General features: G+C 34.6%; 1 protein-coding gene and 1 long non-coding RNA gene across 8 annotated transcripts in view; one reads left to right on the forward strand and one right to left on the reverse strand.

The window, feature by feature from the left end:
* The window catches only part of LOC125648853 (phosphofurin acidic cluster sorting protein 2-like), a 328,050-nt gene that overhangs the window by 13,530 nt on the left and 289,485 nt on the right, over positions 1-25,035 (reverse strand). The window contains exon 21 of one of the 7 annotated variants that reach the window (XR_008802948.1): positions 2,721-2,898. The exons of the other annotated variants lie outside the window; for them this stretch is intronic. The gene's annotated coding sequence lies outside the window, so the exon portion shown is untranslated. The remainder of the gene's footprint in view (positions 1-2,720; positions 2,899-25,035) is intronic. 7 annotated transcript variants of the gene reach the window in all.
* Positions 10,183-20,200, forward strand: LOC125648876 (uncharacterized). Its single transcript, XR_007360475.2, has 4 exons — positions 10,183-13,341; positions 16,005-16,089; positions 16,682-16,737; positions 19,973-20,200. It is a non-coding gene; the product is annotated as an uncharacterized LOC125648876 (long non-coding RNA).

The raw sequence follows: 25,035 nt of genomic DNA on the forward strand, positions 1-25,035 counted from the left end.
AATGGTACAATATATACGCCCTTCAGCCAGTGAGCCTTTGATTAAATATCAGGGCAATATCTGTATCCGTAATGAAAAAAAGCCAGGAAAACTGTCTGACCTATTTTTAGTCCAAAAGTAGGTCAAGGATGGGTCAATCCACCTGAAATGTAAACTGAACTTGTATTCCTCTGGGAGGAAGCCTTTGACTAAATATCAGGGCAATATCTGTATCTGTAATGAAAACAAGGATTCTGAGAGTATTGCATGGCAATACATAGTCCCCTACTGGTTGCAAAAATTACTGTACCACAAAAATATTCAAAGTTCATTATGTAGGTTATGGTAAAAGGGAAAATTGGGGAACCAGGATAGGAATGGTTGGAAATCAACTACTATTCGAGTAGAGACTAGACCAAGAAAAAAGACAAATTCATAATTAGGTTTAGGTCTTTAACCAAGTCAATAAACTGCGACATGTAGATGATCATTAATAATTTAGCTATATTGTTGTATTACTATGTTAGAAGTTTTAAGAGTGTAGTATTCTTAATTCTTATCTACAGAGAATTCATACTATTTTTCTGCATCCAAGGGCCATATAACTTCATGGAAAATCAATGGACCAAGATGAAATTCGAACTTGATCTGTAACTTGTTATGGCAATGTACCAAATATCAAATGAATATCTGCAAGCACAACCAAAAACAGTCTGGAAAACTGATAATTCATGCCATTTTTCTAAGTCCAAGAGCCATAATTAAGTAAAAAATCAACTGACCGAGACCAAATTCAAACTTGATCTGTAACTTGTTATGGCAAAGCAATGTACCAAATATCAAATGAATATCTGGAAGCACAACCAAAAAAAGTCCAGAAAACTGATAATTCATGCCATTTTTCCAAGTCCAAGGGCCATAACTAAGTGAAAAATCAACGGACCAAGACCAAATTCAAACTGTAACGTATTATGACAAAGCAATGTACCAAATATCAAATGAATATCTGCTAGCACAACCAAAAAAAGTCCGGAAAACTGATAATTTATGCTATTTTTCTAAGTCCAAGGGCCATAACGAAGTGAAAAATCAACGGACCGAGACGAAATACGAACTTTATCTGTAACTTGTTATGGCAAAGCGACACAACAAATAGAAAATAAATATCTGCAAGAACAGAGAAAAAAGTGCGGAAAACTGGATTGACGGACAGACCGACAGAGCGCAAACCTAAAGTCCCTTCGAGCCCAGAAAACTGTTTGACCTAATTTTTTCCAAAAAGTAGGTCAAGGGTGGACCAATCCTGCTGAAATGCAAACTGAACTTGTATTCCTCCAAGAGGAAGCCTCTGACTAAATTTCAGGGCAATATCTGTATCCATAATGAAAAAAAGTCCGGAAAATTGTCTGAGCTATTTTTAGTCCAAAAGTAGGTCAAGGATGGACCAATCTAGCTGAAATGCAAACTGATCTTGTATTCCTCTGAGAGAAAGCCTTTGAATAAATATCAGTGCAATATCTGTATCCATAATGAAAAAAAGCCCAGCAAACTGTTTGACCTATTTTTTCCAAAAAGTAGGTCAAGGGTGGACCAATCCAGCTGAAATGCAAACTGATCTTGTATTCCTCTGAGAGGAAGCCTTTGAATAATTATCAGGGCAATATCTGTATCTATAATGAAAAAAAGCCCGGCAAACTGTTTGACCTATTTTTTCCAAAAAGTAGTTCAAGGGTGGACCAATCTAGCTGAAATGCAAACTGAACTTGTATTCCTCTGAGAGGAACCCTATGACTAAATATCATGGCAATATCTGTATCTGTAATGAAAAAAAGCCCGGAAAACTATTTGACCTACTTTTAGTCTTAATGTAGGTCACGGACGGATAGACCAATCCAGCCGAAATGCAAACTGAACTTGTATTTCTCTAATAGGAAGCTTATGTGTAAATTTCAGGGCAATATCTGTATCTGTAACAAAAAAAGTCCGGAAAACTGTTTGACCTACTTATAGCCCTAAAGTAGGTCAACGATGGACCAATCCAGCTGAAATGCAAACTCACTCTTACAATTCTTGAGGGAGATATTGTGACCAAATTTCAAAGTTGTACATACATCTGTTATGGAAAAAAGTCTGGAAAACATGTCCCGGCATGGACAGCCAGCTGAACGGATGCACGGACAGAGTCATAACTTAATTATGTCCCGTCTAATGACGGGTGTATAAAAAGAAGGTCAAACTCCAAGGTTAAGGTCACAGGGTAAAAAATGTTGATACCCACGGAAAGAATACCCCCCCCCCCCCGATCTTCGGGGCCCAGCTATTGAGAGTTATATTATGTCATGATTTATCTTTACATTTCACTACTAGTATATGGACATATTTACCCTGCCCTAAGGCCAGGAGCCATGAATTTCACAATTTAGGTAGATAGCTTCATGGACATCATAATAATTTCTATAGATTTTCTAAGATCTAATACATTTTCACTCTATGGTCATTTTGGCCCCACCTTAGGGCCTGAACCCCTGACCCAAGGGCCATGAATTTCCTGGCCATAGGACCTGAACTTCTGACCAAGGGGCCATGAATTTCACAATTTATATTCCTCTTATCCTTGAGATGCTTCACATAATAAATTGTATTACAATTGGCCATGAAGTTTCAAGAAGTTGAAAATGTAGAATTGTTAACGGACAACACACGGAGAAGACCAATTACGAAGACTAACGGCAATTACTCACCTGGGTGATTCAGGTGACCTAAAAATACTGTAAGTGCAGGAAGGGCATCTTCCAGGGTTCCATTGCCCCAGCTCTTATTGGCTATAACCTTAATAGTAACATCTTTGTCACAGTCACAACCAATAAACAAACTTGACACATGGATCCACTGGTCAAATGCCTTTCATTGCAGATTTATCTGAAGAAGATCTTCAAAATTATGTTTATACACATTTACCATGAATACATTTTCAAAATTGCTAGAGTAGCAAGGTAAAAACAAGAGGCCCACAGGCCTTATCGGTCACCTGAATACTAGTGAAAAAGTATCACTATTTCCATGGGCTATGAAATCTAAAAATAATTTCCTGTTCTGAATATCTAAGCTAAATTCTAATGTTCAGCAACAGTATAAAACAAAATGTGTTCTTAAAACTTCACTGCCCCCAAAAGTGCATACACTGATGAAAGGCTTTAAATAATAGGTGAATTAACATTAAAACATCAAAAGATATGACTAATTTGGACTCATCCTGAAGTCATAACCCTGGGTTATGAAATTCACCATGTTTTATACATCCTTTTTTGCTATTCCTAAGTATGCATTTAGATTTTATATAGTATCAGCAAATAAATACTACAGTCAACTCTCGATAAACCGCCACCTTTTGTTCTTATGAAATTATGGCATTATAACGAATTTGGCGATGAATTGAATTACTGCCATCTTGAAGAAATAGAGTTACCGTTCTTTTATATGTAAGAGTTATCTTTCCTCTATTTACAATAATTATGTAAGTGAGTGATCCTTTGCTGCTAACATGTCGCCCACTGTCCTTCTTTTTATATAGCCTTTTCCCATAAAACAGAAAAATAATTTGCAATATCCTGATGGGTACATTTTTGATGATGTCCTTGGTACGTAATGATTTGCTTTTTCTCATCGAAATTTACAGGACCCTCTTTCGTGGCGAAGCCATAGCTAAATTGAAATGTGTTTCTTTGATGTATAAACAACTTGACTACAGTTCATCTCGAGTATTTTTCTTGTTTATTCAATGCAACAATTACTTGGATCCTTCTGTCCAGGTGTACGCCGGAGATTGATAATGACCAATTTACTGCTTCACTGACCACGTGCACCCATGGCGATTTATCGAAATAATTAACATGTTGAAATAAGACTTTTGTAATGAAAACACTGTGGCAAATGGCGATAGCGAATTTGGCATTTTAACGAGAGTTTTAAGTAACAGGAAAAATGTTCCTAGAAAAATGTGGCGTTATAATGAAAATGGCGATGAATTGAGTGGCGATAATTCGAGAGTTACCTGTATATACTAAGTTTGGCCCCACCCTGGGGCAGAACCCTTACTCTGGGGATCATCAAATTTACAATTTTGGTAAAAGACTACCTACACATGCTCTATCCATTTAGTTTCAATTTAGTATCAATAGCACAAAGGAAGATGTTTATATTTACCGTATATACTCGCCTATAAGTCGGATTTTTGGGAGTTAAAAATTGGTCCAAAACTCTATATCCGACTTATAGGCGAGTCCCAAGAAGATAAGCATTTTTCTGGACAGCGTAATGTAGAGTATTTTTTTAACAACTTCGCACTCCGACGATTATTATGATTAATGTTGACTGGACATATTATATTGTTCATGTATTCTATGATTATATGCATAAAGTACAAGTATTTACAGATCTTGATAATTTTATTCATCTTAAGTGTATGTTCTTGAAATTGATTTGTTGAGAAAATGAATAAATATCACCGCATTTCACAAAATATTGTTTGAAACAGAGTTGAAAACGTTATAAATTGTCAACTGATTCTTGAAAAAAGTAATACCAACTTATAAGCAGGTCAAAGCATGATATGATTATCATCATGGGTGACGCAAATGCCAAATTCGAAACATCTAATACTGGTTGGGAAAGAGTAATGGGCTGCAATGGAGTTGGAATTGTGAATGAAAATGGAGCTAGACTTGCAGAATTTTGTGCACTTAACAACTGTGTAATAGGTGGAACACTTTTCAAGCACAAAGACATACATAAGTACACATGGGAGTCACCAAATGGCAGGGATAAGAACCAAATGGACCACATCATCATTAATGGTAGATATAAAAAATCATTGCAGGATGTAAGAGCGATGAGAGGGGCAGACGCAAACAGCGATCACCATCTAGTTGTCTGCAAAGTGAAACTAAAACTGAACAGAAAACAAAGTAAGAGCATACAAAAAGCATATGATATCAACAAGCTGAAGTCTCACACTGTATGTAGGGCATTCCAATTGGATTTGAAAAATCGCTTTCAGAATTTAAGTGAAAACGAAGACTCCGTAGACAGTCATTGGACAAAAATATCAAATGCATACAACGAGAGTGCTGAAAACATCCTTGGGTATAAGAAACGAAAACAGAAAGAGTGGATTCAAGATACCACAATAACAGCAATAGAAGAAAGAAGGAAAATAAAACAATAAATTAATCAAGCTAGCTCTGAAAGAATTAAAGAACGAAAGAGAGAGCAATATCAGGAGAAAGATAAGGAGGTCAAGCGCAAAGCTAGAGCTGATAGAAGGAAATGGCTTGAAGACATAGCCTTCAAGGCAGAGGAAGCAGCATCACAGAACAGGTTAAGTGAGATATATCAACTTACCAAACAAATAACTAATAACAAACGAAACAAAGCTACCGGAGTAAGATCTAAAGATGGCACACTCTTAACCCTTGTCCTGCAGGTCGTCGATAAAGTGAGGCCCCGAGATAAGCGCTCTCGCTGCCGGTCGTCGATATTTTGAGCCCAGCCATGCTTTACATTCAGTGCCGGTCGTCACTATATCGACTTTAAACACATGACGTATTCTACCCGATATAACCAATGAAATAACGGGATTCCATTCACTCCGAGCCGAAATATTAAAAATAGAATAGTTTCCTTTGAGATATTTGATTTCATTGGCTAGTTTTAAGGGAATACCTTTGTAAAAATAGCATTTGTAAACTGAAACCGCGTCTTTGTTTAATGCATAGATTCAAAATGGAGGTCGTTGACGATGTACTCGATGGAAATGCGATTTTACAGCAAGTAGATCCTGAAAACAGAGATTTATTTAGAGAAGTATTTATGGATGATTCCGATGAGGAATTTTTAGGATTCGATGTAGATGAGCTCGAAAATGACGAAGGAACAACTGATTTTGAAGACACTTGGGTGCAAGGAAACATGGACGTTCGTAACTTGCGTTTCCGAGGTGAGAAAATAATCAATGTTGAGATCCCTGAACATGCAGACATGATCGATTTTTTTAAACTGTATATTACAGATGATTTTATTGACAATATTCTTGTGCAAGAAACAAACAAATATGCCCAAGATTTCTTCAATTCACCACAAGGCCAAAACTTGAAACCTCAGTCAAGATTTCGTAAGTGGGTGAACGCAACATCTGATGACATGAAGAGATTCATAGCGATGGTAATCGGTATGGGACTGGTCCAGCATCATGATATACAGGATTACTGGAGTAAAGATGAGATGCTGGAGACTCCTTTCTTCGGAAAAACCATGCCAAGGAACAAATTTCTACTGATGTTGTCATTGTTTCATCTAAACAACAATGACAATCAGGTAGCATGCGGACAGGACGGCTATGATCCAATTTTCAAAATAAGAAGAGTATATGACCATTTCAAGACCAAGTTTAATGACCTGTACTATCCTGGGGAAAATTTAGCCATTGATGAAGGCATGATAGCTTGGAGAGGGAATCTTTCATTCCGTGTATACATGCCCAACAAACCCGACAAGTTTGGCGTAAAGCTATTCATGCTCTGCGACTCTAGCAATGGCTATTGCTCCCAGCTTGAGCTGTACCATGGAACGTCAGAAAATCCCTCCCAAAAAGGAAAAATCTACGATCTAGTTATGAGATTTATAAACCCTTATCTGGGAAAAGGTCACAAATTATTTGTGGACAATTATTATACATCACCTGTCTTGTTCCACGACTTGTATCAGCAACAGACAGGTGCATGTGGAACATTGCGTGTGAATAGGAAGGGTGTCCCAGCTGATTTAAAAACTGTAAAGCTGAAAAAAGGCGAAAGTGTCGCAATGACAAATGGCACGCTGCAACTTTTGAAGTGGAAAGATAAACGGGATGTCCACATGTGTACAACGATACACGACGCTTCATTTGTAGAAGTTCCAGGGAGAGTGGATCGTACATCAGGAGATCCCATTCAAAGACCCGCATGTATTTTGGCGTATGACAAATACATGGGAGCGGTTGATTGGTGTGATCAGATGATCACGTACCCTACCTTCAAGCGCAGAACTCTGAAGTGGTGGAAGAAGGTATTCTTTCACCTCCTCATGATGGCCACCCTGAATGCCTACCTGTTATATAAAGAACATTGTGCAAAATGGGGAAAGAAACCTGTGTTGCACAGACTATTTCGCAGAGAGGTTGTAAAGGCCCTTGTTGGTGAGACCAGCCATCAACCAATTATTGTAAGGGGGGCTGCAAACCCCAGAGATATGGAGCGACTGACTGGATGTCACTTCCTTTCCAAAATAAAACAAAAGGAAGGTCAAAAATCCAAACCATTAAGAACATGCCCTGTATGTTCCATAACAACTGGTAAAAGAAAATCTGTAGGAGATGGACGCAAAACTGTATGTTCCTCCTACGAGTGCAGAACATGTGATGTTGGATTGTGTGTAGACCCCTGTTTTGAACTATATCACACGAAAAAGGACTACAAACAGGCAATTCAAAGATATCGGGGCCAAAATGTGAAGTCTGATGATTCGGACTAAATATGTGGACTTATTCATTTTAAATTTTTAAAGGAATTGTAGTGTTTTTATTGAAAGGATTACTTCCATGACCACATGTGATGACCCAGAGTATTTAAGTATTTAAGTATTTAAGATGTGTGATTTTCAGTTCTATGACAATCTCTATTTTGATGTTTAAGACATTTATGATTGTTATATTGTGGTAAGATTTTAAAAGTATCAGAATGAATAAATATAGAATGAATTTCTAAACATGAAAATGAGTAAATTTTGTTAGAATTGATTAATTAAGGACAATTATCTATGAATTATAATTATATTTTCCTGACTTTTCCCTTTAATGCATTATAACTTTTTAATAAAAGTAAATATCAGAAATTTTTCTTCACAATGTTTTTCTTTGTTTATTTCTGAAAAAAATTTGCAAACATTGTTATCAGCAAAAATGATTAGAAAAGGGTGTAAATTACAATTATCTGCAGCAAGTGTAATTTGATAAAAGATTACAAATCAGCCTGGCACAGCCAGCAGTTGGAACTTCTTATCAGTGAGGCAGCCACAGATGCTGTTATCTATAGCATATCTGGCAGGACAAGGGTTAATACAAGAAGAGACACTGAACAGATGGAAGGAGCATTTTGAAGAAGTGTTAAATGTTCCTGCAGAGAATACAAGATTACCAGAAGACTGCCAAATAGCTAGTTCTCCCACTATCGAGACAATCAACACCTCACATATAACAGTAGATGAAATCAAAAAAGCTATTAAGAAACTTAAAACCAGAAAAAGTCCAGGCACAGACAACATTAATCCAGAACTTATTAAGGAAAGCATTGGAACCTCGACCAAACATCTACTTAAACTGTTCAATAGAATTATAGATGAAAAGGAAGTGCCATTGGATTGGAAACGATCATTGATTGTCAAATTACCAAAAAAAGGGGACTTGACTCTGTGTGACAACTATAGAGGAATTTCCCTGCTGTCGGTACCATCCAAGGTCTTCTCCAGAATCACCATTGATAGAATTAGGGAAGGTGTTGAGGAAGAACTGAGAGACAAGCAGGCTGCCTTCCGTAGTGGGAGGGGCACAACAGAGCAAGTTTACATTCTAAGAAACATCCTAGAACAATGCCAGGAATGGAACGCCCCTCTGTATATTAATTTTATAGATTTCAAGAAGGCCTTCGACAGCATCATTCAAGAGAAAATGTGGATGATACTAAAACACGTACTATGGCAAACCAGAAACATTCATCAATATCATAAAGAACATGTATGATGGAAGCAGATGCTGCGTGCTAGAAGATGGCAAAACATCGGACTGGTTCGAGGTAAAATCTGGGGTCAAACAAGGCTGTGTCATGTCAGGATTCCTTTTCATTATTATTGTTGACTGGATAATGAGAAATACAAACAACAGAAATCGAGGCATCAGATGGAAATTCACCAGCAGACTGGAAGATCTCGACTATGCTGATGACCTCGCCTTATTATCCAGCCGATTCGCTGATTTGCAAGAAAAGACTGAAAGACTGCACACAGTAGCCAAATACACCGGCCTAAACATCAATGCCAAGAAAACAATGACAATGAGAATGAACTGCAAAACCAATCAAAAAGTGAAAATCGATAACAAGGAAGTAGAAGACACCGATTCCTTCTTATACCTTGGAGCTACTATGGACAAAACTGGTGGCACCGAATTTGATATAACCAGAAGACTCGGGCTTGCAAAATCAGCCTTCAGTGCACTAAACAAGATCTGGAAGTCATCTAAATTCAAAACTGATACTAAACTGTGCCTCTTCAACACCAGTGTAATATCTGTCCTCCTGTACTGTGCAGAGTTATGGCAAACAACTAAAAAAGATGAGGAAAGATTAGAACCTTCCAGCGCAAATGCCTTCGTAGAATACTCAACACCTACTGGCCAGAGAAGATCTCAAATGATGATCTCTATAGACGGACAAATACCATACCATTGTCAATCAGCATCAAAGTCCGTAGATGGAGATGGATTGGCCATGTTCTGCGAAGGAACAACAACAGAAATATAAAGATTGCACTAACATGGACGCCAGAAGGGAAGAGGAGAACTGGAAGACCAAGGAATACCTGGCGAAGGACAGTTGAAAACGAAAGGAACAATCTCGGATGGACCACTTGGCAGAGAGCTGAAGTCGTGGCAGCAGACAGGTGAAGATGGCGAGGGATGTTGGCCGGCCTCAAGAGTGCATAGGGCCCAGAGAGGATATGTATGTATGTATAAGCGGGTCAATGGCAAATCCCTCTAAAGTAGCCAACAAAATATAAAACCGACTTATAGGCGAACCGACCTATAGGTGAGTATATACAGTAAGTGATTTACACATAAACACTATATAACAAGTTTGGTCCCACCCTGGGTTCAGAACCCCTACCCTGGAGATCGTGAAATTTCGTGAAGGCTTTCCTGCTCTACATCACTATGCATTTTCTTACATGTGTGAGGTTCTTGAGAAGATTTTTGAAAATTGGTCAATTTTGGAATGTTTTTGCCTTGCCCTTATAAGGCCCCAGGGGTGCAGGAATCCTGAAATTTACAATTTATGTCTCCCTTGTTCAAAATATGTGTCATACCAAAGAACCTGATTCACAAACCCCAAAATATGGCCCTTAAAATATATAAAAATGAAAGTAAATGTTGAATGCGAGTATTGGTGTTATAAATATGTATCAGAATCCGGGGTTTAAAAAAACATGTTAGATTTTAAAAATAGGAGCACAACTAAAGCTGTATACATGCTAGAACCGGATATGGTACCGTATTTTTGTCATTTTTCACCAAAAACTGGTTATTTTGTAAAGGTTTTGCCATACTGGTTTCATCTCGCCCAAAATATTTAAAGTATTTTTATAATATACACCTTTTCAATTGACCATAAATGCAAAAATATTTTAGGGCGAGCTAGGAGCACTATTTTTATTTTTCAAAAAACGATATTCCGGATTGCTGAAAAATATTACGGTTATAATGCGCTGGTGGTGGTAAACTTGAATTTTACAGAAAATATGGCTGGTTTAAGTATCTTATGGAGAAGGAAACTACGTTTTTTATTTCGTGGCATGTATATGTACATAGGTCATTTTAGTTTGGTGTTTATTTTTAAAGTAAGGGGAATTCCCTCACCTAATAATAGTTTTCGGTTGCAGCTTGTTTTGCCCTTTTACTATAGATGTTCATTTTCAATACCTAGTTGTTTTCATCTTTTAAGGTCGTTCACAATACATCTTCATTTTTGGTAGTTTTACATTATTATCATAAACATTATCATTTAACGAAACGACAGTTATTGAAACTGTTAGGCCTAGTGACTGAAATGAACATGGCGCAGCGTCTTCTTTTACTTTGGGATATCGGAAAATATTCAGGCTTCACGCAAGTATTCTTGTATGGTACTGATATCATATCGAATAATTTTTGCTTTATTTATTTTACAAAATTGTTACTACGCAGCTTTAGACTGTCAACATTCGAAATAACTGTTTTATTTAACCTAACTTTATGTACATTGGGAGCAAATCCTTCTTTGATTTACAGTACATCCAAGTTTCGGGCTGAATATTAGCATGGCCTGGTCAGGCAAAAGGGAATTCAAAATAACAGATTTAAACTACAATATGACTTACCATAGCATGCAGCATTGCCGCCAGTTAAATCCGAAACACTAAATTATGTAAGCAATTCATAGATAGCGATCCACATGTTATCGATGAGACATGACGTCATCTGTTGTAAGACATTCATGACGCATTTTATGCTTCGATAGGCGGATCAAGTAACCCCCATATGAAAATACTCGATATACCGGTTTTTTTAAATTTTTATTTCACATATGATATCGTTGTACATGTCAAGAGTTTTTTATTTTCTATTTTTATGTAACTTTACTTGTAAACAAAGACTGCGTTTTGTTTTTTGTTTGGGGGGGGGGGGGGGGGGGGGGGTAAGACAGTACAGTATTTATTGTGCATGTTTAATTCGGTTGATTTTCAATTTCATGGCCTAGTTCGAGGGCCTATCAATGTATCAGTGTTCCATTGTCCAATGCAAAATTAGAAAAGGAAAAGTAGTGTCGACTTGGTTGTCAAGGAGGTGTGTCCCCATGCCAAGTTACATTTACACAATATAAACAAATATTTTTTTCAGCGTGCTCAACAAATCAAATTGCGTGATACAAGTAAAATTAAATTATGACAGATGGACTGAATGCTATATTATATATGTTTTGCCAATTGATAAACTGGACATGTGTTGTGCCAATAAATATATCTTAATTTAATAATCCAGCCTACAATAGCAACAGGAAATTGTGCTTAAATTGCCAAATCTTCAAAACCTTAAATTGTGTACATGTGTGTGGTGGCGGTGGTGGGTGCTGGTCTTCATCCACTCAAACTGTCCCAATCCCCCTCCCAAATTCAATTTCTTTAAGTGTGCAGTGGATAGATCGCCACATGGACCCATCCAAGTCTACTGTAAGGATGTTTTAAAATATCGGTTTCAAATGCAATTAGTTCACACACAAAAATATATAGACAACATTATTTGACGATTTGCATTTTAGTTGCTTCTATTCATACACACTATACAACATTACTGAATCTATGAGAGAGAGAGAGAGAGAGAGAGAGAGAGAGAGAGAGAGAGAGCACCAGTAATTGTATACAGGTACGGGAAGTTTAATCAAATCTTAAATGTACAATTATATTATTCTTATTAATTAACCATTCCACTTCATTCTGATATATTTCATTTCCCTTTTTTCCATTTTAAATTATTCGGCTGGCGCGAGTTAGGACTGCCCCCCCCCCCTCCCTTTTTTAAACCGATGTTACGTGCCTAGCTATCTAACGCCCTCTCAGTCAAAAATGAAATAAATATATAATTTATATTACTACAACTTCATTGGATTTACTAGACTTTTTTCCCCCACCGTAATACATGTTTATGCAAGCTGACAATCTAGGTATTTTAAAATTTTTTTTCCATCTTCGATAGCAAAATGTATTCAGTCCACGAAGAGCAGAATGGACCCAAAACCCATGGCAACCGAAGATGATTTTTACCCCCGTTTTCGGGTGTTATAACTGACCAAAAAAAAAAAAAGAGTATGTTTTATAACTTTCATTCAGAAGACGGGAAAGTTCATGAGTCACTGAATAAACAAAAAATCGTCCGCAGTCTTATTTCAATCGCGTTGTCAACTGTATACTTTTTGATATTTCTACACTACCTGTAAACATGTAGACAGCGGATCTAAATCATCTAATATTCTTAATTACAATAAAAAATATACATTAAAAGACATGTGGTGCACTAATATAAATGTCAATCTTTTAAAATAATCGCACAAATAAAACAATGCTTTTACTTGTCATTTTATGGTCCACATTTTTTTGAGTTGCTATAATTCATGCTATTTAACAAATTGAAATCAATGCCAATTTATACCATGTGATATTCGTTTGTTCATTTTCAAAGTCAAATGATCCTGAAAGTCTCTTATTTGGTGAACTCGTGCTGTGAAACAATGTACCGACTAACACGTACAGGTGTTTGTGTACGGGGTGTCGAGAATTTGGTCGTTTCATAAACACCCCTACTAACGTGTTCGGAACATATTCTTTATCGGTGTTAAGTAGAGCGTAAAATCAAAGACTATCAAATGAAATATAATCTCGCTGCTCCGAGACTCCAACGCGAGCTACCTGAGACCCGGTGAATTTTCTACCGGATATGGATGTGCTTTAAGGAATTCCAGTGTTAATGTAAGTATCAATTAGAAATTATGGTATATTGTGCTTTATTTGTTTTTGCAAAATATAGATCTACGTATCAATGCATTATTTTCCTAATGCCATCAGCTAATAAAGCTTAAATAAGAAATGGTAAGAAAGAGTTATCGTCCTTAGATTTGGACCTAGGCCAACTTTGAAAGAAGTCTTGATTATCATGAAAAAATATATTGAGAGGACATCTTTCTATTTCAAATGCCATTATTAAATTTTAATGTTGCATAGGGATTGTGTTCAATTTATCAAACACTGAAATGTTGCATACAATTTACCATTTCCACGCAGAAAATATTATAGTCTGTTTCATGTTTGAGATATATGTATCTTACAAGCAAAGAAAGATGCATTGCAAGTATCTTAAAACTTCTAAACTTAATATTTCTTTGATGGAAACATAATCATTTTCCTAATCTAGCAGTATAGATAAAGTGAATATATTTTATGAAGAAAGTAAATTTTATTGATTGGATCTATTGTGGTGACCAGGGGGTGTATATACTACCCATTCATAATTTTTTGATATGTAAAGATTTTGATAATTAAACTCATTGATGCATGCAGCACACCTAAGAAAATTAGAATGAATGAAAAGTATATGACATGTATTTGTATGATTATCATTTGGTACATATGTAAATGAAAAATTCCAACTTTTCCTTGTATGATATGATATTTAATTATAATAACACCATATTTATATAGCACCCTTTTCATACACTACATGTATGTACACTCAAAGGTGACCAATTATGGATTGTTTTTAAGTGGAGGGAAAGCAACAATAAATGGAAATTAGAACATGACTAGATGTATACATGTATATATATAGTAACCATTGCCAAAGTGTATAATGTACCAGTGATAATTTTAAAAGTTGATCACAAAACTGCAAAGGACATCAGGGGACAGTGCATTATATTTAACAGGATCCTTCCTGTATCTAATGCAGGGTTGTAATTGTCATTTATAACATGTATATTAAATCTGGTAAAAAATGTGCATATCAGACACCAGTGGACAATGCATTAATTAAAAGAATTTTATCAGATCATGCATCAATCTTCTTATATGTGTCCAGGGGTCCGTGTTTGCCCAACTATCTATTTTGTATTGCTTGTAGGAGTTATGAGATTGATCATTGTTCGTTATCTTCACCTTGCATGTAGCAAAATATCGCAGTCTTTGATTTATATAAAATCATAGTAGAAAACATTTAAAATAACTGAGTGGTGCAGGTCTCATACTCATTTACAGATTGGCAGTTTATAGCTCTGAGTTTCTGTAACCACACACATGTATTACTAATGTTTATTTATGCAAGCATTTATGATATATATTAATCATTAACACATATATTAATGTAACGGGACAATATACATGGATATACATCATAACTTTTTCCTTTATTGATACATTATAAGCAGTACATATTTTCATAAGTCATTTCTAAAAAACAATTCTCCTTTTATGAATGAAATACCTACATGCATTTCTGATCTTTTTAATTAATTTAGATTTACTTATTCCAATTACAAACTTATAATTACAGAAACACACATGTAATAATATCAATAATCTTTTTCATATTTAGATTAGTCATGTATCTGTATGTTAGAGGACAATCTGTACAAAAATTTAAAATCTTAAATCAAAAAATTGAATCACAATTAGGATTACATTGCACTACACTGTAATTAACTATTGTTTTAATATACATCAACTATATTTTGTCTGTAAGAAACCTTTGCTGTTTCATTTTTAGTATTACATTTCGCAACATAATTAAACAGTTATAAGTCTCAGAAATCAAAATTGAGCTGTGATCATCCAGAAGCTGTTCTAGAAATTTAGGAGAAGAAATTATTTTACATGATCATATTACATGGATTTTTTTTTCAAGTTTGGCCAAGTTAGGATCATAGTGTGCACTGAGTATTATTTAACCTAAAGTAAAGAATTTTGTAGTTATAAGCTCCCTTTAATGAAAAGCTGACTGCAATGTTAATTATTTTACATGTTTTAGTATGTGCTATATATTTAACTGAATTGCCGTAAATTGTAAAAAGATTTGTGAATTAAATACAATTGTAACTGATCAAAATATTTATTATATTGCATGTTGATGGAGTTTTGAAAATTTAAAAGTATAAATTAAGGCATCAAATAAATATTGTGTTTCTGACCCAAAATTAAACACACTACCCTTAGTTTTTAAAATAAACATATATTGTTGAAGAGATCATTGAAGAAACATTGTTTGGGGGACTTGACATCTGTAATTCAATTTTATCTATAATAAGAAATTTTAATCAAACTAAATCTAAAAGTTTCATTGACAAGTGAAAATAAGTTCAATAAGACATAATTAATTTGTTTAAATGGAGATTGTGATCAGAATATTAAAACTTAATTGTTTACAGTTAAAGAAAAAAGTTACGAATTATATGTTCCAATCTGAATTAAAATTAGACTGGTATATTCGACTCGTCTTCGGTACATCTCAATACAAGGAAGTGTATCATAGAGAAGTGGGATTCTTTTTCTCTTGTCATTATTTTGACTTGCACAGCAATTTATATTTTTAGCCTAAATTTCAAATCATAATACATATTTGTGCATCATGTGTCTGCTTTCAGTGTACTTTTTGGGGACTTTGAGTGATTCACCACCCTTTGAACAAATGTATTTTGAGATCCTCAAAGGAATCCTAGATTTGTCAAGGTATATCACATCTTCCTATAATTGAATGTAATGATTATGTTTTCAAGATTTTAAAGGAGATTATTCTGTCTACAAAGCGAGATCATTTTATCTGTCCTTAAATTTTTAACCAAGCTATACACTGCATGCAGATAAATATGTCTCTTAAAAAATTGTTCGAGTATTTAAATATCTTTTTATGCATGATTGTACATGTATATGTACATGTAACAGAACTTATGAAGTACATGTATATGTGTTCAGTGTTTTATTATGTAAAATCTACTTAGCAGTACAACTACATTTACAAATTATGTACATGCATACAAAGGCACAAACACAATTTCTACCTCAAAACTCAAAAAATTTAAGATTATAAGAATTAAGCTAATAATTATACATGTAGCAGATCTTAGAAATATTTTCATGAAGAGATACATTATTGCTTATGCTATCACTTTGCCTGTCTTGGTTGAGTATATAGTACACTTGCAGATGACACACACTGTTTCATGGAATACTGAATCTTAATTACTGACAAATCGTATAATTTCATACTATTACATTTTTTGTTACATATACTAAATAAGTGCATGATTTTTTTTCCTTTTAGAAGCCATGTTTTAATTGCTGCCCATCAAATAGTACTGTGTCTTGCATGTGTAAATTGTAAGTATTCAGTGTCTTAGTATAAATCGTTAGTATTTTGAAGCATGATGTTACAGTTAGTTTATTATGTCTCCCCTCTTCCAGGGGGATCGAGACATGTTTTTGTATTTTCTGTCTGTCCATCTGTCTGTCATAAATTCTTGTGAACGCTTCTCCTCCTACCGTATATGGCTTATCCGCTAGACTTGAAACTTTGTACAATGCTTCAATGCCATATGGAGATGTGCATATTGTTGGGACGGGAGGATCCAATTATTTTCCTAAAAGTCATAGTGGATCTAAGAGGGGTGGAAGATGTTTAAATAGCTTGTGAATGCTTCTCCTCTGATATGGATTATCAGAGTATAGACTTAAACTTTTCACAATACTTCAATGCCATTTGCAGATTGGCATATATTGTGGGTACCTGTAAAGTGCGAAACGAAATCGAAACGAAACGAAATCTACCGAAACGAAACCCACCGAAACGAAACGAAACCCACCGAAATGAAACAGATTGTATAATCGAACTCTTTTAATTATAATAATAAAAAATGGTATCTCAGGCCCCTGTTAAAGTTTACACATATAAATAAAATTCGCCTCCCCTTTGATGTAGGCTTTCGGTTTGACTGATACAAAGTTTTAAAAGTTGGAAGGGGGGGGGGGGGGGGTAAGCACAAAGCACATAAATACCATGTGCAATTAGCTTCGGATCCATAAATTTCAGAACGGGAGGTTACAGTCTCACAGGTCAGAGGTCTGGGGAAACACACTAAACGAGGGATGGGGTCGTCGGCATTGGATCCGCTTTTGGGCATAAATACATGTTTCAGTATTTTTGTTCTAAAGACAAATATAATGTATACATGTGGATATTGTGTATTTGTATGTAGTATATCAAACGGTGGATTCTGAATATGTCCTCCCGTTCTCTTTGTGATTTCTGCTTAAAATTTCCTTGTTCATAAGCCTTTTCAGTTTACAAAATGCCAACCTCCTCCTAATATTATTGCATTAAAAAAATTCCGTTTTCCGTCCCGTTTTCAATTCCCCGTCTTAGCAACACCCCAAATGTCAATCTCTCACCAGAGGGTGTATTACGCTACCCTACAACGATAACTCTGGGTAGAGATTGCCCAAATGTATAGAGTTTTTCCATTATTGAAAATACTCGCACCTCAGCAGTTAGAGATAAAATAAGAGGTTGAGAGCTCTTCCTGCTTTCAATTTTCTCAGACACCAGCTTCTTCAAACAATGTATCTATGCCCAAAGGCGGATCCAACGTCGGCGATCCCACCCCTCGTATAGTGTGTTTCCCCAGATCCCTCGGTTCTGAAATTTATGGATCCGAAACTAATTGTACATGTCATTTAATCAACTTCGGATATGTACTTTGTGCTTACCCCCCTTTCCAACTTTTAAAACTTTGTAACAGTCAAGCCGAAAGCCTACATCAAAGGGGGGGCGAATTTTATTTATATGTTGTAACTTTCACAGGGGCCTAAGATACCATTTTTAATTATTATAATTAAAAGAGTTCGGTTATACAATCTGTTTCGTTTCGTTTTGGTAGGTTTCGTTTCGGTAGATTTCGTTTCGTTTCGCACTTTACAGGTACCCATATATTGTAGGGATAGGAAGATCCAATTGTTTTCTTAAAATCTTAGAGGTGGAGGGTATAAAATAACTTGTGAACACTTCAATATGGCTTATCAGAGTTCATAAATGCTTATATGCTTCTGCTCATGCTTTCTCCTCAATACCATACAGTACAATAAGGGGCAGTTTCATTTGGAGAACTTCCAATTTGGGGAGCTCAGGGAGACATTTGTATTTCCTTATAAACAATCTTTAGTTTCAAATTGTGATTATGGTATTTTTGTTTCTCTTCTATAAAATGTTAATTATATTAAATATCTATTTTGAAAAAAAATCATAAAATATATATGTAAAGTTATAATTAAAATTTTTCTTTCTGGTAAAATAGGCATAGTGCATATGCAGTGTAGGTAGAGATTAATCACATAGCAAAGAAAAATTCCAAATCGATTTAGCTCACATGAGCTGAAAGCTTGAAAGAGCAATTCTGATCACTTTTTGCTGTCATCAGTACATCTGTACAACCTTTTCAACTTCTTCTCCAGAACCATAGTGTTAATTTCAGCCTAACTTGCCACCCTTCACAGGGGAGATAATCACAAAATAGGGTGGGGTCATTAAAAGTCTTCTCAAGAACCACAGGGCCAGAAGAGCTGAAATTTACAAGCAAGCTTCCTGGCATAGTATAGATTCAGGTTTATTAAAATCATGACCCCTAGGGATAGGATGGGGCCACAATAGGGGATCAAAGTTTTACATGCAAAGGTATAGGGAAAATCTTTTAAAAATCTTCTTCTCAAGAACCACTGGGCCAGGAAAGCACAAATTTACAAGAAAGCTTCCTGACATAGTGCAGATTCAAGTCTGATAACATCATGGCCCCCGGGGGTAGGATGGGGCAACAATTGGGGATCAAAGTTTTACATACAAATATATAGGGAAAATATAACATCTTCTCAAGAACCAATGGACCAGAAAGTAAGACAAAAGTTTATATTTACATGAAAGCTCCCTGACATAGTGCAGATTCAAATTTGTTAGAACCATAGCTCCCGGGGGTAGGATGGGGCCACAATAGGGGATCAAAATTTCACATACAAATATATAAGGAAAATCTTTTGATTTTTTTTTAAAGAATCACTGGGCCAGAAAGTCTTACATTTATGTCAAAGCTTGCTGACATAGTGCAGATTTAAGTTTGTTAAGTAAATTTGTTAAAATTATGCCCCCCCCCCCCCAGGGGAAGGGTGTAGCCACAATAGGGGATCAAAGTTTAACATACAAATATATAGGGAAAATCTTTTTCTCAAGAAGCCATTGGGACAACGAAATTTACATTCACATGAAAGCTTCCTGACATAGTGCAGATTCAATTTTGTAATAATCATGGTTACGGGGGTAAGTTGGGGCCACAATAAGGATCAAAGCTTTACATGCAAATATACAAGAACAATCTTTAAATATGGGCCAAGGTAACTCATGTGAGCAATGTGATCCATGGGCCTCTTGTCTTTAATGCTATTGATACTAAATTGAAACAGAATAGATATCTAGAAGGAGTAATTAAGACAATCAATCAGTATTCATATTTCATACTGGAAAATAAAATTTAGATGGCTTATATTGATCATTGTGAATTGTTTTTTCTTTCAGAGATTCATTTTGAGGAAATAGCTGGTGTGCAGTGCACATTCCTAAATGAATTCATCAGTTTACATTAAGGATCTACCTTCAAATCCTGTAATCTGGGATGCTCTAAAGTGCATGTCACAGACTAAAGTTATAGAAATAACTTCCAAGAATTTTTAAGAAATTGATATAACTTTGAAATGTATGTATATACATGTATACTGATGTTGAATTAAATTTTATAAAATTTCAGCATCTGATTTTATGTATATATAGACATATTGTAAAAATTTTCCACTCTAAAGGTTTAATTTCTTTAATATTTAAGACATAAAAAAAAAACTTTTGCAGATACAGTGATGTACATTTGTCTTACTTTCTGATCAATACATATAGATAAGAAAACTATGTATATTTCAATAAATGTGGAAAATTTTCAACCATTGAATTTTCATTTATGAGTAGTAACTTGTACATAGTACTTCTTAACCAACTTTGATACTGTATAACTATAACTACCTGCTTGAATGCATTGCAGAGCACAGCCATAGTAATAATTCACGTTTGCTGATGAATTGCTTTAGCATAAAGAGTAAAATTAGTACGTTAAGTTTTAAATTTATGAAAATGCATGTTAGGCTTTTCACAGATATTTCTTAAGATATATAGAAAATATGTATATATTCATATAATTGTATAAATCCTGCTAATCTAGCTTCTTCCTAAGTGAGGTGTATGGCACGCCATATTTATACAATGTATCTACCGGGTATTCCTTTAAGGATTTCATATATAATTTATGAAGTATCTTCTATTTCCGGAATGATATCTAATAAATCTTATAAGATATATATCTCATATAATATATAGTTTATAAAATATTTAAGATATATATTATAAATTATGAAAGATATCTCCTAAGCTTTATAAGATATCTTGTATATCAATTGATATCATGTTTAACAGATATCTTATAAAACATAAAATATCTTAAATGTTTTATAAGATTTCTCACAAGCTTTATAAGTTATCTTACATATCTTATAAGATATCTCATAAACAATTTAAAAAAAAATATAGCTCAAACTTTGATATATATTATAATATACATGCAAGATATCTTATATGTTTTACGATATTATATCTTATAAAAGTAAATTCATATGATACATTATAAAGTTAACAAGATGTCTTATAACATTTCGTTTTTGAGATATCTTATAAAATATCTTATTAAGTTTGAGATATCTTAAAAGACATAAGATATATGTTTTAGAAGATAACTTATAAAATATATAACATATTTTATCATCTTTTATCAGATATTCAATTATAAAGGATACAATTAATATATTTCATAAACTTTAGAAGATATCTTGTAAGTTTAATAAGATATCTTATAAAATTTATGAGATATCTTATAAATCTAAAAATAGCATGCTATAGAAGTGTAGTAATAGAATCTAACAATAACATCAATTTCATTTTTTCTGCGACGTTGATGATTTACAGTTAAAAAATTACTTATAATGTGATATATTATTTTGTGCAGGTTATATGAGCTGCAATTATACTATAAGGGAGGAATCGCACATTTTCTTCACGAATTCTATTTTCAATGCAAAATACTCTCTTTTTGTAACCAATGCTGAAGATAACTTAATTAATTTGTTAAAAATCCTTGACAAGAGAAAAAAAATTTGTTTTGTCCTGTGACTTGCCCACTCTACAAAATCCTAAATCGGGGAGGGGGAACTTTTCTCTTAAGTTCGAAAAAATTCATGATTTCTTAATTCGGAGGGGGGAGGGGTTGTTAAAAACTTACTACCAAAGGTAATTTTTTATACAAATTCTCCATGAATACATGCATATATGTTTGCAGTTCTGTCTTTACCCTAAATACCACTATAAATGAAAATGGAAGAAAGCAGTCTCCCCAATTTCTTTATTTGCATATGTTATAAACAATGGAATTATTACCGTTGCCCCCCCCCCCCCCCAACAAAAGAAGAAAAGACCCTCCCCCCTCATGACACGACAATAAGACTAAATATCAGTTAAACTACAATCTAAATCTTTAAATGACTTTAACTTCCTGAGCTTTTCACTATTTCACAATCATCGCCGGTATGACAGTACTTAATTGAATTTTCTAATTTGCATTGATGATACATGTCTATTACAGTATATAGAAAATGACTATAGCTTTGGCAGATTTATTTCCGGTTTCCTTCACTGCGGAATTTGACCTCACCTCTAACCTTTTAATGGGTCAAAAACCCACGTGGTGTAAATTTAAATAACAATAATGTTAGTAGGGGTGATAAAGGTGTGAACGTCTGCGGGGAAGTCTGCATACGGATATGTATCAATATCTTGATATATCTATATACAAGAAATAATCCTGATTTACAAACATGTTGAGGTTTCTACTTAGAGATAATTAAAATCCATTTAGCGACACTGTCCACTCTATATCTGCTTCAAACATATAAATGTGGAAAGTTAATACAGAACGGACGTCCTAAGTTAAGGGTAATTAAGATGAATTGTTTCGAATAGCAAACTCCAACATGTAAACAATTTAAGTAAGTTATCAAATCAGTATGATAATTCTTTAAAGATAGACAGTGAAGGTACATTTTTAAAAATTAAATTACTATTTTAAATTTACAATAATATATATCATTAAATGATATGTATACAAGTCGCCGTTTTATACGTTTTAATTTTCACCCACTAATATTTCGCTTAGTATTTTTTTTATCACACGAAGGTGCACGGTGGCACAAAGGAGGCACAGATGTCAGATCTCCGTGGACTTAAATGTCTACCTCGCTCAGAAAATTAAGACTTCAGAGGTGCCGACAATTTTAAAGGTCCACCGTGTTTTATTTTTTTTTAAAATAGTTTTAAAAATCCATTTTTGTAATTAGTTACTATAATTACTCAAGTTTAACCAAAATTATACAGTTGTCTCTCTTTTTTTATCCTCAATTATATCAATTTTAATGGAAGTTGATACAAATAGATATATGCAACTTGAAAATATAAACTCGTCTTTGAGATAGATGGTAAAACAATACTATTTGCTGTGGTCCTTTCACTGCAAGGAATTTTAATTTTTGATCACGATTTTTCAATTATGTCCAATACAGCGGGGGAAAAATTGTAGTGTTATGTAGGGGGGGGGGGGGGGGGGGGGGACCAATATATCACAAATTTAAACATCGTGATAGAAAATATACAAGTTCCTAGTATTTTAACAGTTGTGATTTACAATCAGGATAAGCCCAAAAAATATATATAAACCTATGCGTCCATTTTTTGTGTATTACACTGTGATTCTCATAACATCAACATCATGACGTTATATAGCTTTTCTGTTGAAAAACAACACAAAGTTTAAACGACTGTAAAACGAAAACTAGAAAAGATATAGTTATAAAATAAATTGTTCTATAACCTATAAATCCTAGAGCATCAACTGTGAAAGTCTCATTTATTTTGGTGAAAGGGCCAATTTTAGTACTTTGTGGCTCTGGTCCTTTGAAAAGAATTGGAATGATAGTTATCAAGAAGAAGTTAAAAATGTTTATTGTTCACACATTCAATAACTGCATGACCATTTTGGTCCCACCCTGATACCAAAACCCCTACCCCTGGGATCATCAAATTTACTATTTTGGTAAAGGACTACCTGTTCTTTCTAAATATCTATTTACTTTCAATTTAGTATCAATAGCACTAAAGAAGATGTAATTTAAGTGTTTTACAAATAAACACTATATATACTAAGTTTGGCCCTGCCCTTGGGTCAGAACCCCTACCCCCGGGGATCATGAAATTTACAATTTTGGTAGAGGCCTTCCTGCTCTACGTCGCTATGCATTCACTTTTTCTTACACGTGTGTGGTTGTTGAGAAGCAGATTTTTGAAAATTGGTCAATTTTGGGCAGTTTTTGGGGTGCAGGAGTCCTGAAATTAAGAATTTATGTCCCACTTGTCCCAATGATGCTTCATACCAAATTTGAAAATAATTGGAGTGGTAGTTATTAAGAAGAAGTTAAAAATGTTGAATTGTTAATGCACGATGGACGACAACCAATTGCAATAACGTCACCTGAATTAATACTCAGGTGACCTAAAAATATAAGTAATTGGCATGAAAATTAGGGCCTTTTTAGGATTTCCCCTTGACTTCAACATATTTTCAGGAATTTCAGCAAAACTAAATTTTTTTAAAAGGATTTTTAAGGAATTTTAGGGCTGCTGGACAGCCTGCAAGACCGGTCCTACTGACATACTAGAGGTACATGGGAATCTGAAAGCTGGCAGAAATGAAATGGAGCATAATGTGGAAGGATAACGTTACCTAGCTGCAATAATGTAGCCCTATCCAATTTTTTTTTAATTCTGACATTTTCGGGATAGGGCTACAATTCCATAGGATCTCCGTAATGGTGCAAAATAATTTTATGAATAACCGATAATAAACTCTGTGTATTAGTCCCAAATGTTGTTTACACCAAAAGGAGTACCAACTTTGTGCTCGGGCATGTCTAATAAAGGTGTTTTTCATTAAATACCATGTACAGCATGCAAAATTCTTCGTCTGCTCCACCATGCTTGTTATCGCGAGATCTCATTAGGTGGATCTAATGAAAAACCTAAACATTGACTATCAGTGCGAAAATGTAGTTACTCGAGCCACTTCGACAAAGAAAGGAAAATCATATTGTTGCAGAAAGAATTTACACTCTGCTGTTCGGTTTTTAACTTGATATTAAATTCAAACCTTTTCAATACCGATGAAATAGCTTTCGCCTCCATACTTGTCCATTGATGTAAATACTACCTTATATGGCATATGCAAATGACTTGACAATCGGAAGTTTATACTTCAGTACATCAAACATGGCGCACAAATATGAATCGAGAAATTGGAATTTATCGAAATTGTTGAAAACGGTAGAATAGAGCCTCACAAATCTTAAGTTGCAGGTTGTAAATTTATATATTGACTAAGAAACATAGAATATCATTTTATTTACGTAAAGAAAGTCAGGAAATGTTTAGAATTAGCG

The sequence above is a fragment of the Ostrea edulis genome, chromosome 5 (genome assembly GCF_947568905.1).
Source record: "Ostrea edulis chromosome 5, xbOstEdul1.1, whole genome shotgun sequence".
Lineage (NCBI taxonomy): Eukaryota > Metazoa > Mollusca > Bivalvia > Ostreida > Ostreidae > Ostrea > Ostrea edulis.